General features: G+C 49.5%; 1 protein-coding gene across 2 annotated transcripts in view; it reads left to right on the top strand.

The window, feature by feature from the left end:
* Window positions 1–12973, top strand: part of LOC308590034 (uncharacterized protein) — a 281086-nt gene that overhangs the window by 227445 nt on the left and 40668 nt on the right. The window lies entirely within an intron of this gene.

The following is a 12973-nucleotide window of genomic DNA, read 5'->3' as shown; positions in this document are numbered from 1 at the left end:
GAAGAATTGGCCCCCATCCTCTGAGCAGATCCTGCAGTATTTGGTCCACCTGCTGCAGATTGGGCATGCGGTTATAAGTATCAGAATTCAGTCCGCTGCAATGTCTGTTACACTGAAGCTTTATTTTTCAGAGACCCTTGTATAAGGTTTGTAGTGAGCAGGCCCTTGGAAAGTTGGAATAGGCTCCAACCTCATAGGACAGTGGGCAGGAAGTCGGTCAATTTTTACCTATGCAGTATCTGCAACAAGTTAAAACTTGTTTGCTGGTTAAAGATCAAGGCGAGACTCCTTTCAGTAGTCCATTGCATTTTCGCACTGAGGGTTGGGAAAATGGTTGTTGGAGCCAGCACGGGGCTGAGAGTCCAGAGGCTTATTGCTTCAGGACTTTTCCTTACCCTTTGGAGCTTTTCATTAGAGTTGGGAACGCTAAAACAGACTTAGTGGGCAGGAGTGCCACAATCAGGCTTCCCGCCACAGGTGAGGAGGGCCCTTGTCCGGTTATAGAAGAGAATATTTGGCTTTTTATTCCCTGGGGGATGGCCCGCTCCTAGTGCATGAAAATGGGTTCCCGTTAGCCAGACATCAATGTGCTTACGTCATGCACCAGTTATTACGGCCTGCGGTTTGCTTACCGCTGAACTCGCCTCATTCCTTACGATTAGGTGCTGCTGCAAAGGCTGCACACTGGGGGCCTGTCAGTAGACAGGATTGTGAATACGGGTCATTGGAAGTCTGACGCTGACAAGGGTTATACAGGAAGTGTCACAATGATGTCTGTGCTGATGCTTGTCTGTTATTTCCTTTTCCTTCCCCCCTTCTTTTTTTTCCTTTTCTTTTTTCATAGGAGCAGCTGTGCACATTTGGGCCACAGCATTGTACACTAGGCTGGCAAGCATGTTGACAAGTTTGGACTGGGGCGCCATTTCAGTCTTCCTGCCCATGTGAACATATACTGGATCTCCAGATGGGGAATACTTTGGGAGGAGATCCTTCCTTTGGTCCGGTCGAGTGTGACCTGTGCAGGTCCTCCCGCAATGCTGGTGGTACAGCTGGGCGAGAATGTTTGCTGTCTTCCTCTAGCATAAGTTTGCATTCCTGCATGCAAGAGGGCTTGGATTGAGTTGGTGGCAGCTCTCCCTGGACTCAAAATAATTTAAGGCATTGGTTCAAGGTGGTATGGAGGGGGGGTTGGAGCACCTGTCCCCTCCAATGCGCAAAGATATTCCATTAAGGGAATCCAAGGATTCGCCATGCTTTTGTTGACCCCTTTCGAGGGGTAGGGCCATGCCAGAGTCCCTAGGAGCATTTGGGGTGAGCTTGAGTCTGATCCTGGTTCATTGCTCCCCCATGCTGTTTACTGGAACTGACGATATGGTGGGGCCCAGTCGTCAGTGCTGCCCTGCTGAGGTCAGGTGCAGCTAGTCTGGAACCAATGCCTAGACAAACTACCACCGAGCAGGCCAGGAATCATGTTAATAAGGCGGTGGATAATAGAATAAAATAAATAAAGTAAATAAAATAACAAATAAAATAAAATAGGTCCTTGCTTTAGGTGGTTCTGTAATATTGCACCCTGCTAATTTTCTTCAAGGCTGTTGCCCTCTTTAGGGCAGATGGGGTGCATCTTTCCCCTATGGGGAACGACACCTGGCGGGATGTGATTGCTTTGGGATTCATTGCTCCCCCACAATGTTTGCTGGTACTGACGATATGGTGGGGCCCAGTCATCAGTGCTGCCCTGCTGAGGTCAGGTGCAGCTAGTCGGGAACCTATGCCTAGACAAACTACCACCGAGAAGGCCGGAAAGCGTGTTAATAAGGCAGTGGAAATAAAATACAGGTCGTTGGAAATCGAATGCATTCAAAGGTTATGTTCGTTAACATTATTGGTGTCTTACAAATTTTGCTTGTTTCATCTTATTTATCAGGTTTAGCGGTGACCCGTTGTCAGGGAACTGCCATCAGAGCATCAGGTGGTGGAGGGACTCAGGCAGGATGAAAGAGACTCAACTGCTGAAGCAGGGACCAGCAGGGGGAGGAGTGATTCTCTGAGGGAATGTGAGCAGGAGGGAGGGCTCAGGGACGCTTCCAGCGAAAATAGTGGGGAGGTATCTGAGTCTCACATAGGGAGACCCATACCTCGCAGGAAACTGTCACGCCGTGAGTCCAGGAGACGCGTTTCCGTTAAGGAACTTCTTTGCTGGAAACGCTTCCGCAGGCAGCCACTGTCGGACTCTACTAGTGACTAGAGCAGACATGTCTGAGGAGCTCCGTCACACACAGAGGTTTGTGGGGGCACACAAACTCTGAGGGAGCACGTTTTCACGCACAAGCAGCTAATCAAACCCTCACAGCAGTCCGACAGTCTTTGTACGCTGCCTGTGCAAGAGAAGGCATCATGAGCGAACCAACCGGAACCGGAGGAGCAGGGGCTGGAGCTGGTCCAAGCTTGGAAGATAGATACCGAGCGTTGGAGGTTCAACTGGCCCTGCAGACGGCGAGGCTGGAGGAGAGAAGGGCTCAGGATGCAGACAAGAAGGGGAGAGCCACTCAATTCCCCAGAAAGGTACCAGGATTGGTGCAGAAATTTGGGGGGGACCCCAAGGACTACCATGCTTTTAGGACAGAGATGCAATATGCCCTTAATGTGCAGTTCGATGAGTTCCCTGATGAGGAATCGCGAGTTGCTTTTGTAATTGGGCATCTTGAGAAAGGGGCTAGAGACTGGGTTCGACCCCTAATGGCAACGCACAATGACATACTAAAGGACACAATGAAGTTCTTTCGTGCAATGGATATCATGTTTTCCAGCGATATTGAGGAAGGGGTGGTGCGCAGACAGCTAATGGCTTGTAAGCAGGGGAGTCGATCTGTCCGTGAATATTGGACTGAGTTTACCATGCTGATTCACAGACTGAGTTGGGATTTATCGGCGGCACCCGTTCAAATGCTATTTGAAGAAGGTCTTTCTTCGGGGGTGAAAGACGAGCTGGCACGGAGCCCCAGGGCGGAGTCTATGGATCAGCTGACCAAATCTGCGCTGACCATAGGAGCGCGGCAGGAGGCAAGAGCCTTGGAGAGGCGGGAAGGGAGAGGGGAACGTTGGAAGGAGTTCCGCATTCCAGACATTCCTGAGCCAGCTTTCCCGCCGGCAGAGCCGATGGAAATCGGAACAGCGCGCGCGCGCGCATTTTCAAAAACCAGCGAGGGAGCTAAGAAGGAGGGAAAGGGCCCCCGGAAATGCTATCTCTGCCAACAGCCAGGCCACTTTGCCAGAGTCTGCCCCCAGAGGAAGGAATGGCAAGGGATGGTGGGAGCTGTTGAGGGGGGAGAAGAAGGGGGAGAGGAGCAGGTAAAAGCCAACGCCTGGTTGCCACAATTGGGGCACTGCAGCCAGGCCAAAGAGCAGTGAAAGTGCCCGTGCCAGAAGCTCCTCGACCTGCTCTAGTGATTGAAGTGTCGCTAGAGCTGCAGAATGGGCACCCCCTAAAAATAAAGGCGCTATTGGACTCAGGCAGCTCCTGCAATTTTATGAGCAAGGAGTTTGCTGCTGAACACCAGATACAGACCATCCCTTTAAGCAACCCCCTGCAGGTGACCACGATTGATGGCAGGGAGTTGTTGGGAGGAGGAGTCCGCTTGCAGACTGTCCCAATGATAATGAGGGTGGCAAGGCACACAGAACTGATAGCGTTTAATGTGGCCACCCTGGGAGGCGCTCCCATTATTTTGGGAATGAGCTGGCTAGCTCTACATGATCCGCTGGTTGGCTGGCATCAAAGAGTGGTGTCCTTTGGTTCAGCACATTGCCTAGAACACTGCAAAGGGGAGAAGGGTTCAGTAGGGGTCCAAGCCACCCTAGCAGGGACTGAAGTAATGGGGAAGGTGAAGGTACCACCACAGTATGCAGATCTCAGCGACGTGTTCAGTGAGAAGGAAGCTGACCAACTACCACCTCATAGACCCTTTGATTGTCAGATCAATTTACTCCCTGGAGCACAGCTTCCCGTGGGCAAGGTGTATGCCATGTCAGACAGGGAAATGCAGGAGTTGCGAGGGTTCATTGACAAGAACCTGAAGAGAGGCTTCATCAGAGAGTCCAAAGCAGCAGGGGGGAGCCCAGTGTTCTTTGTGGACAAAAAAAATGCGGACAAGCCGAGACTTGTATGTGATTTTAGGCGGCTGAATGCAGTGACTGAACCGGTGGCGTTCCCTATGCCCAGAATTGATGATATTTTGAACATGGTGAGGAAGGGAAAGATTTTCACAAAGCTGGATCTAAGGGGGGCGTACAACCTGATACGCATAAGGAAAGGGGATGAATGGAAAACCACCATGTTTACCCCTTTGGGGGCGTTTGAATACCTCGTTATGCCATTTGGATTACAAGCAGGCTCCGCGTGTTTTCAATCTTTTATGAACCACGTGCTGGGCCCTTTGCTCTACAAGAATTGCGTTGCCTTTCTAGATGATGTGTTGGTGTATTCTGAGAATGAGGAGCAACATGTGAGAGACGTCAGAGAAGTGTTGAGCAGACTGCAAGCCAACAGGCTGTGGGTCAAACTGGAGAAGTGTCGGTTCCATACCAAGGAGGTGGAATTCCTGGGGTACCGCCTGTCAGACAAGGGATTGGCCATGGATCCCGGCAAGGTACAGGCAGTGCTGGAATGGAAAACACCCAAAACCAAGAAGGATGTGCAGAGGTTCCTAGGGTTTGGAAACTTTTATCGTAAGTTCATCCGCAACTTCGCCCATCTGACGGCGCCCATCACTGACTGTCTCAGCAGTAAGAAGAAGTTTGTATGGACGGCGGAGGCGGAGCGAGCGTTTGAGGAACTGAAAAGGGCCTTCGCCTCTGAAGAACAACTTCTGCATGTGGATTTACGAAAGAAGCTAAGGGTGGAAACAGACGCATCTGACAGAGCCATAGGGGCGGTGCTTCTTCTGCAGCCGGGGAAGGAGGAGTCGGAGTGGCGTCCGTGTGCCTTCTTCTCGCGGAAGCTGAACAAATCCGAGAGGAACTACACGGTGTACGACCGAGAACTGCTTGCTATTCATGAGGCGTTCCGGAGATGGAGGCATCTGCTGGTTGGTGCACAACATAAAGTGCAAGTGTGCACGGACCATAAAAATCTAGAGTACTGGAGAACGGCGCGAGTGCTCAACCAAAGGCAGTTGAGATGGGCCCAAGAGTTCTCCAAATTTAACTTTGAGATTTGTTATGTGCCAGGCCCAGAGAATGTTAGGGCGGACGCTCTCTCACGCAAACCTGAATATTTGGAGGGGGAGGGAGCACCCGAAGAAACCCATATCATTCCAGAGGACCGCTGGGTGTGTGGGGCGACTTTGGTGGGGCAAAGGGAATTGGTAGAGGGTACGGTGCAGGATGCATACGCCCAGGGGAAACTCAGGGATCTCAGAGGGGAGGAAGACAAACCCGGTGGTTTTGAGGAGAGAAATGGGGCATTGTATTATAAGGGAGCGTTATATATACCTGAAGGGGAATTGAGGGAGAAAGTACTCAAGCAGCTGCACGATAGCCCCACAGCAGGGCACTTTGGGCAACACAAAACCATGTGGCTGGTTACCAGGGAATTTTGGTGGCCCAAGGTCAGGGAAGATGTGCGGGAGTATGTGAGAGGGTGTGAACAATGCCAAAGAGCCAAGGGGGAGAGGCAGGCGCCGGCTGGTTTATTAGAACCACTGCCCACACCTGAGAGACCGTGGGAAGCAGTGGCAATAGATTTCATGACTGATCTGCCAAGGTCTAGAGGGAAAACAGCCATCATGGTTGTAGTAGACCTGTTAACTAAAATGGCCCACTTCATAGCCTGCTCACATGCGGTTACAGCAGAAGAAACCGCCAAATTGTTTGTAGAGAATGTGTTTAGGTTGCATGGCGCCCCCTTGAGGGTGGTTTCAGACCGAGGGAAACAATTTACTTCCAGGTTCTGGAGGAAGCTCATGAGCTTACTGCATGTAGAGGTTAATTTCTCGACGGCCCGTCATCCTGAAACCAACGGGCAGGCGGAAAGAGCAAATGGGGTTCTCCAACAATATTTGAGGTGTTATGTTAATGACAGGGAGAATGATTGGGTGGAGAAGCTGGCGTTGGCAGAATTTGCCTACAACAATGCAGAGAACGTGTCCACGGGGATGAGCCCCTTTTTGGCCAATCACGGGTGCCATCCCAGAGCCTTCCCAGGGGGGGAGGGGGAGAACTGGAGCGTTCCAGCTGCAGAACAGTTCGTGGAAGAAATGGAAGCGATCCATCGCCAGCTCCAACTCAACTTAAACAGGGCTAAGGAGGAATATAAGAGGCAAGCAGACAAAAACAGAAGGGAAGGTGAAAGCATCAGGGTGGGGGACCAGGTGTGGCTGTCTACCCAAGGGTTGCCATTCAAAGGAGGTTGTAAGAAATTAAGACCCAAAAGGCTGGGTCCATTTGAAGTCATACAGCAGGTCAATCCAGTGGCTTTCAGGCTCCGGTTACCGAACCACATGAAGCTGCACCCAGTTTTTCACAGGTCGTTGCTGTCACCGTATAGAGGAGACAGTGAGGGGAGGGTCACTAGGGGACCAGCAATGGAGGAGAAGGAACACAGCTACCATGTAGCAGAGATCCTCGATTCCAGGTGGAAGGGAGATCAAGTAGAGTATTTGGTAATGTGGGAAGGGGAACCGGAGTCGGAAAACACCTGGGTTAGGGCAGAGGATGTCAATGACGAGGTTTTAATAGAGACTTTTCATCAGAGGTTCCCACGTAAACCTCAGCCTGTAGCGAGGTTCCGAAGGGAATACTTTGCCACCACCGACGAGGAAGAGGAGTTGGAGGGGTTCCCAGATTCTGAAGAGGAGGAGGATTCAGCTGGCCAGGACGACGATCGATGGAGAGAATTGTTCGAGACGTCAGAAGATGAGGAAGATTCGTTTCGGGGTTTTAGCCCTTCACCTCCCAGGGGGGAGGAATTGGGAGGGGGTGAGGGGGGCCCTGGAGGGGAAGTGGATGTCAGGGAACTGCCATCAGAGCATCAGGTGGTGGAGGGACTCAGGCAGGATGAAAGAGACTCAACTGCTGAAGCAGGGACCAGCAGGGGGAGGAGTGATTCTCTGAGGGAATGTGAGCAGGAGGGAGGGCTCAGGGACGCTTCCAGCGAAAATAGTGGGGAGGTATCTGAGTCTCACATAGGGAGACCCATACCTCGCAGGAAACTGTCACGCCGTGAGTCCAGGAGACGCGTTTCCGTTAAGGAACTTCTTTGCTGGAAACGCTTCCGCAGGCAGCCACTGTCGGACTCTACTAGTGACTAGAGCAGACATGTCTGAGGAGCTCCGTCACACACAGAGGTTTGTGGGGGCACACAAACTCTGAGGGAGCACGTTTTCACGCACAAGCAGCTAATCAAACCCTCACACCCGTGTTTGGATTGTGGGGCACAGTATCGTCCATTGGGCTGGTGTAGCAGCACGACAGTCGGAAAAGGGTCCAGGTCTTGGCCTTCCTCCACATATTCAGTTGTCTTGGCTGTCCAGACGGGGAATGCGCTGGCCGGAGCTCCTGCCTCGGATCCGGAGGCAGTTGCTAAGGGAAGGACCCCCATCGGCCATTGTGGTGCAGCTAGGTGAAAACGACCTGGTTTCTACGGACTGTTTTTCCCTGCGTGCTGCAATTTTGTCGGACCTGGAGGCGCTGCGGGCAATGGTGCCAAGAGCGAAAATATTTTGGTCAAGGCTGCTACAAAGGCGTGCTTGGAGGGGCAGTCGTTGCCCAGCCGCCACTGAGAGAGCCAGAAAACGCATCAACTCCGCAATGTCAAAAAAGATCTTGGAGCTGGGCGAAGATGTGATTTTTCATCCTGAGATTTCCTCTCAGAGGCCATCCTTCTTTCGAGATGATGGCGTGCACCTTTCTGCTTCGGGTAATGAGGCTTGGTTAGGTGCGGTGGTGGCCAAGCTGAGGTCTTGGCTGGGGCTGTGAGTGGTTTGGCGGTGAGCTGTGGGCTCCATGGCGGTTAGGCATTGGTTAAATTGGTGCTTGGAGGGGTAAGGTGCCTATCCCTCCAAATGATGCGAATGGGAATTCCGTTAAAGGAATCCAGGGGCTTGCCATTCTTTCGTCCTTGTCCGTGGTGCCGGGCTTGGGCCGTGCAAGCCCCACCGGAACATGAGGGTGAGAGGTGTTGGACTGAGTTCCCAGCCTCATTTCTCCCCAATACTTGTTTCCCACGCTGGCTTCCGGTGGTGCCCGGAAGTTTCAGCTCTGTCCTCGGGGGCAAGGACAGATAGTCATAACCAGTGCCTAAGCAACCACTCACATTTTCTGTATTTGAATAAAGTTGTGGCCAAAATTATGCCAAAAACCTTAAACAAAAATGAACGTGTGCTGTGTGAATTTTTGGGGGGTGGCACTGCGGAACTCAACACGCAAAGCGTGTTCTCACTAGCAGAGAGCACGTGTTGCGGTTGGGGAGCAGGCCACCATCATGATTAGGCAAATTTGGAGAACCCAAGCCGGTAGGGGGTTAAATTGGGTTGCTGGGGATTTTTCGGTGTTGCTAATTTGGAGGAGGAGACAGAGTCTATAAATTGAGGAGTTAGACTAGGGGACGTCCTCTTGGCCGTTTTGCATCGGATCACCCGCCCCCCCTCCCTTTTTATAGGGTGGTTATTGGGTTCATTTGACCTTGCTATGCCTGTCATGGGGTCGTTCGCCTTTGAGCGGAGGCCTGGTAGGAATTTTGCCATTTGGCTGATTGGCTGTTGCCATTTGGTTTTTGCCTACTGCGTAGCAAATCGTCACAACTTGTAAGGTTGGCGGTTAGGCATTGGTTAAATTGGTGCTTGGAGGGGTAAGGTGCCTATCCCTCCAAATGATGCGAATGGGAATTCCGTTAAAGGAATCCAGGGGCTTGCCATTCTTTCGTCCTTGTCCGTGGTGCCGGGCTTGGGCCGTGCAAGCCCCACCGGAACATGAGGGTGAGAGGTGTTGGACTGAGTTCCCAGCCTCATTTCTCCCCAATACTTGTTTCCCACGCTGGCTTCCGGTGGTGCCCGGAAGTTTCAGCTCTGTCCTCGGGGGCAAGGACAGATAGTCATAACCAGTGCCTAAGCAACCACTCACATTTTCTGTATTTGAATAAAGTTGTGGCCAAAATTATGCCAAAAACCTTAAACAAAAATGAACGTGTGCTGTGTGAATTTTTGGGGGGTGGCACTGCGGAACTCAACACGCAACAGTAAGCTATAGCAAATTCAAGGCATTTTTCAAAACGGTGGGGTTTTTTTTAAAGCATTTTCACAATGTTTTTAACATGTGTGTAGATTCCACCCTATACACCTACTTACCTTTTAAAGCCCCCAGATTCTGCACCGGCTTGACGCCTTTTCTCCTCCATTTCCACATGTCACCAATGCTTTCTGCGACAGGCCCCACTTTCAAAACACCCCATGCCTTTGCTTTCCTTACCTGGCAGGTGGCAGTAACTGCAGCAGTGCACTAGGGAAGGAGAGAAGTAAGAAGTGAGTTTTGTCCCTTCCCTGTCGCCTGTTTCATTGTCCTGATACACTGAATAGCAGCATGCAAGAGTTCAAGGTCCAATAGGATCATGGGAACTGTAATTCTTTCAAGGGCTCCTGCAACACCTTGTTGCTTCTCCTGATACTTAGATATGGGTGAGGTGAGGCAGGGCAGAAGTGAGGTCCTGGCTGCACGGGAAGGCTGGCAGGAACACCACAATGGATGCCCCTGCAGCCAGAACATCGCTATCACCCTGTCCCACCCCAGTCATTTCCAGGTAAGCTGCAGGGCTGGTGGTGTCAGATGGGCAGCTCCATCCCACCATGCATGTCTCTACTGCAATACTGCATTCCTGTAGCAAGATCTTATGGGTACTACTTTTTTAAAGTTAACTTTTGCAAATGCATTAAGGAGGCATGGAACACACCCACCTGAATAGGAGCTCAGTTGAAAGGGAAAATTCATATTAATAGAATGCTTGTCATACGGGTACCATGGCAAACAGTTCAGGTAAAATAATGTCATAAAGAACAAAGGAACATGAGACGAGCGGGTTGGCTCTGGCCAATGGCCCATCTAGTCCAGTCTCCTGTTCTCCTAGGGTCCAACAAGGTGCCCATGTGAAAGCTGTAAGCAGGACCTGAACATAAGAGTAGTCTCCCACCCTGGGATTTCCAGCAACCGGTGTTCAGACATATACAGCCTCTGACTGTGGAGGAGCATAGCCTATAGTCATTGATAGCCTTACCCTCCATGAATTTGCCTAATCTGCTTTTAAAGCTATCCAAGTTCTCTTTAGAAATGACAGAATGAATGTTAAACAACAATACCGCTTGCCCGTTGCGGTATATATACAGGTTTTTGTATACCTATGCAGTGATGGTGGCATGATGGATTCAAGGTGATAAGCCCTTGAGAGAACTATAACAGGATTATTCTGCAGAGAGGCAGTAAAGTAAATAAGATTATCTGTAATAAGCTTATCCACTGATGAGTTCACGCTGTGCTGAGAGAAAAAGTCCAGCCACCTTTGTAAGATAATAACAGGAAAAGATGAGCATCCCGTGGCAGGTAGAGTATTTGAATAAGGTATTCTTGTGTGATGGACAAAACATCATGTTTTAGCTTCATTCATTACAATTTCTGAAGTAGTCACAGTGCATAGCACAAAGCAAGCCAAAATATGGACCTTTAAAAATAGTGGAAGTTCCACTGAAAAAAGAAAGCCAGAATTTACCGTAATCTGTGTAACCGGTGTAATTATCTTAATCCTGAATGTCCTGGGACACTTGCAAGAAAATGTTGAAGTGTGAAGCCACCGTGTTCCTCCTCAAGTCAGCTCACTTTCTCTGGGACATTGTATTCCCATTCCTCACTCTATTTTCGGATTTCTCTGCCACCCCCATAACTGTCAATCAGCATTTCATTGCTGAGGTGCAGTCCATGTCTTGGCAGAAGTCCCACCTCAAGGAAGCGGAGACCATGATCTAATAATCCAAATTCTTCCTGACGACACCACCTGCGCAGTCAGTGATTTACCTCAAGTATTTTCCTCTCTCTTCTTCAGCCACGACCTTCAAAAGGAAGGACTACCTGTGCCCCAAGTCCCTTCAGCTCGCTGCCCAGTGTCTCACAGTCCCTTGCTATGTGTTGCAGACTATGCAGGATATTTCTGAATACCAGTTGGTGGAAGCTACAGGAGGGGAGAGTGTTATTGTGTTTGGGTCTTGCTAGCCAGTTTCCCATGGGCATCAGGTTGGCCACTGTGAGAACAGGGTGCTGATGTGAAACAGTTCACATACTGGCTGAAATCCAAAAACAACAACTCAGCTATCAATGGGATGACAACCTGAACAAACAATTTCCCATGCAACCATGTGCAGGGCACCAATAAGGACTGCTACAAACTGCAGGATTACTATGCCTCTTCATAACCGCATCACAAAAAGACCCTAGTGCATCTACAAATGTCCCATAAACCAGTAACCTGGCATGGTTCCACAGGTGGAAAATCACGTCACCATGCAGGAGGAGAATAATGCAATGTACACCATCACTTCAGCAGAAGAAAAGTTGCCAAGCACATTAGCAGTACATGCAGGTCGGAAAGATGAGATACTGCTTTCAGTGGGACTTGGACATTTCATTCAATGATGCAGCTGCTGAGAGCCAAAGAGCACAGTAACAATGATACAACACAGTTTAAAACTTCTAATAAATTAGATTTACCTTGGCTCCACTGGAAAAATAGTATATTCAGCAGTTTCAACTATGGCAGACTCTTCTAATTAAATTAAGTGTCTTACTGCTTGAGCCAGCAGCAACACTTCAGAAGGCTGATGCAGTGAAGGTTTCAAGCATTGCTAACTTGGCTCACATCCCAAAAGAGACCATAATACAGATTGCACAGAAAAACTGTATAGAGCTGTAATAAACCAGGTTTTGAAACTAGGCTTGAGGCATATTATCGAGATTCTATGCCCTTCTATCTCAAGCAGCCGGAACAGTTTACATTATAGTTGCTCACTTGCTTTCTCAGCACAGCACCAAGGTGGTATAGTCATTACTTGGATTTGGTTAGTGGGGAACCCAGACTCTCTTTTTTCAAATTGCAATTTGAACCAGTTTTCTAGGTTTTGTCTGCATTTTGGACCTATCACCTAGCGCATCTTTGGACCTAGATTCCCAGCTTTCAATTTAAAAATAAGTAAGTCTCTACCTGTAGTGGAATCAGATATATGAGACAAAATGTGCTGGAAGTGTCCTGACCAAAAGCTTCTTAATAAGTGAGCTTGCTCCCACCTTCCATTGTTAAAGTCACAGCTAGAGCCACCCATTCTCCAATGAGCCTAGGATGGTGTACATGAGGCCTTAGAGCACCCAGTGAGCTTCTTCACTGAGTGGAGATTTGGACTCTACATTCCTTTGTCCAACTCTAACCACTAAGCACACACCCTTTTCCTATCCATGAAGTCCACTGTTTAGCAGTATGCTCACTGGTTGTCACCAGCTGAGGCTGAGGTTCAGGTGAAAAAGTATTACTGAACCAGTAAGTAGTTACCACAAGTACTGTCAGATGTGTCCTTGTCATGCACAGCACAGCTTCAAGGTATTGCTCTTAGTGGACTGTAGATGTCATGATGGAATGTAGGGCAGGGAGTCATTTTGAACTTATTATGGCTGCAGACATGTTCATCAAGAAGCAAACGCTATCCTCCTGATATTTTATTCCAGCTTTAGTAACACATCAGAGACCTGCTGACTGAGAACAAAAGAGCCGAGATAGTGTCTAGGGGGACTGCAGGATCTGAGAAATGATCGGGCAGATAGGATGTGCTGAACTATAGAAAGATTTAAATGTCAGCACTCAGGAGTATATAGGCTTGAGCATAGCCCTGAAGAGAGGAGGGGGAAAGCAAGCTGGTAAAAAAAGCATAAGCAGTTAACAATAGCCCCC

The sequence above is a fragment of the Podarcis bocagei genome (genome assembly GCF_964188305.1).
Source record: "Podarcis bocagei genome assembly, chromosome: 6".
Taxonomy (NCBI): Eukaryota; Metazoa; Chordata; class Lepidosauria; order Squamata; family Lacertidae; genus Podarcis; species Podarcis bocagei.
This window is presented reverse-complemented; position numbering and strand designations above follow the sequence as displayed.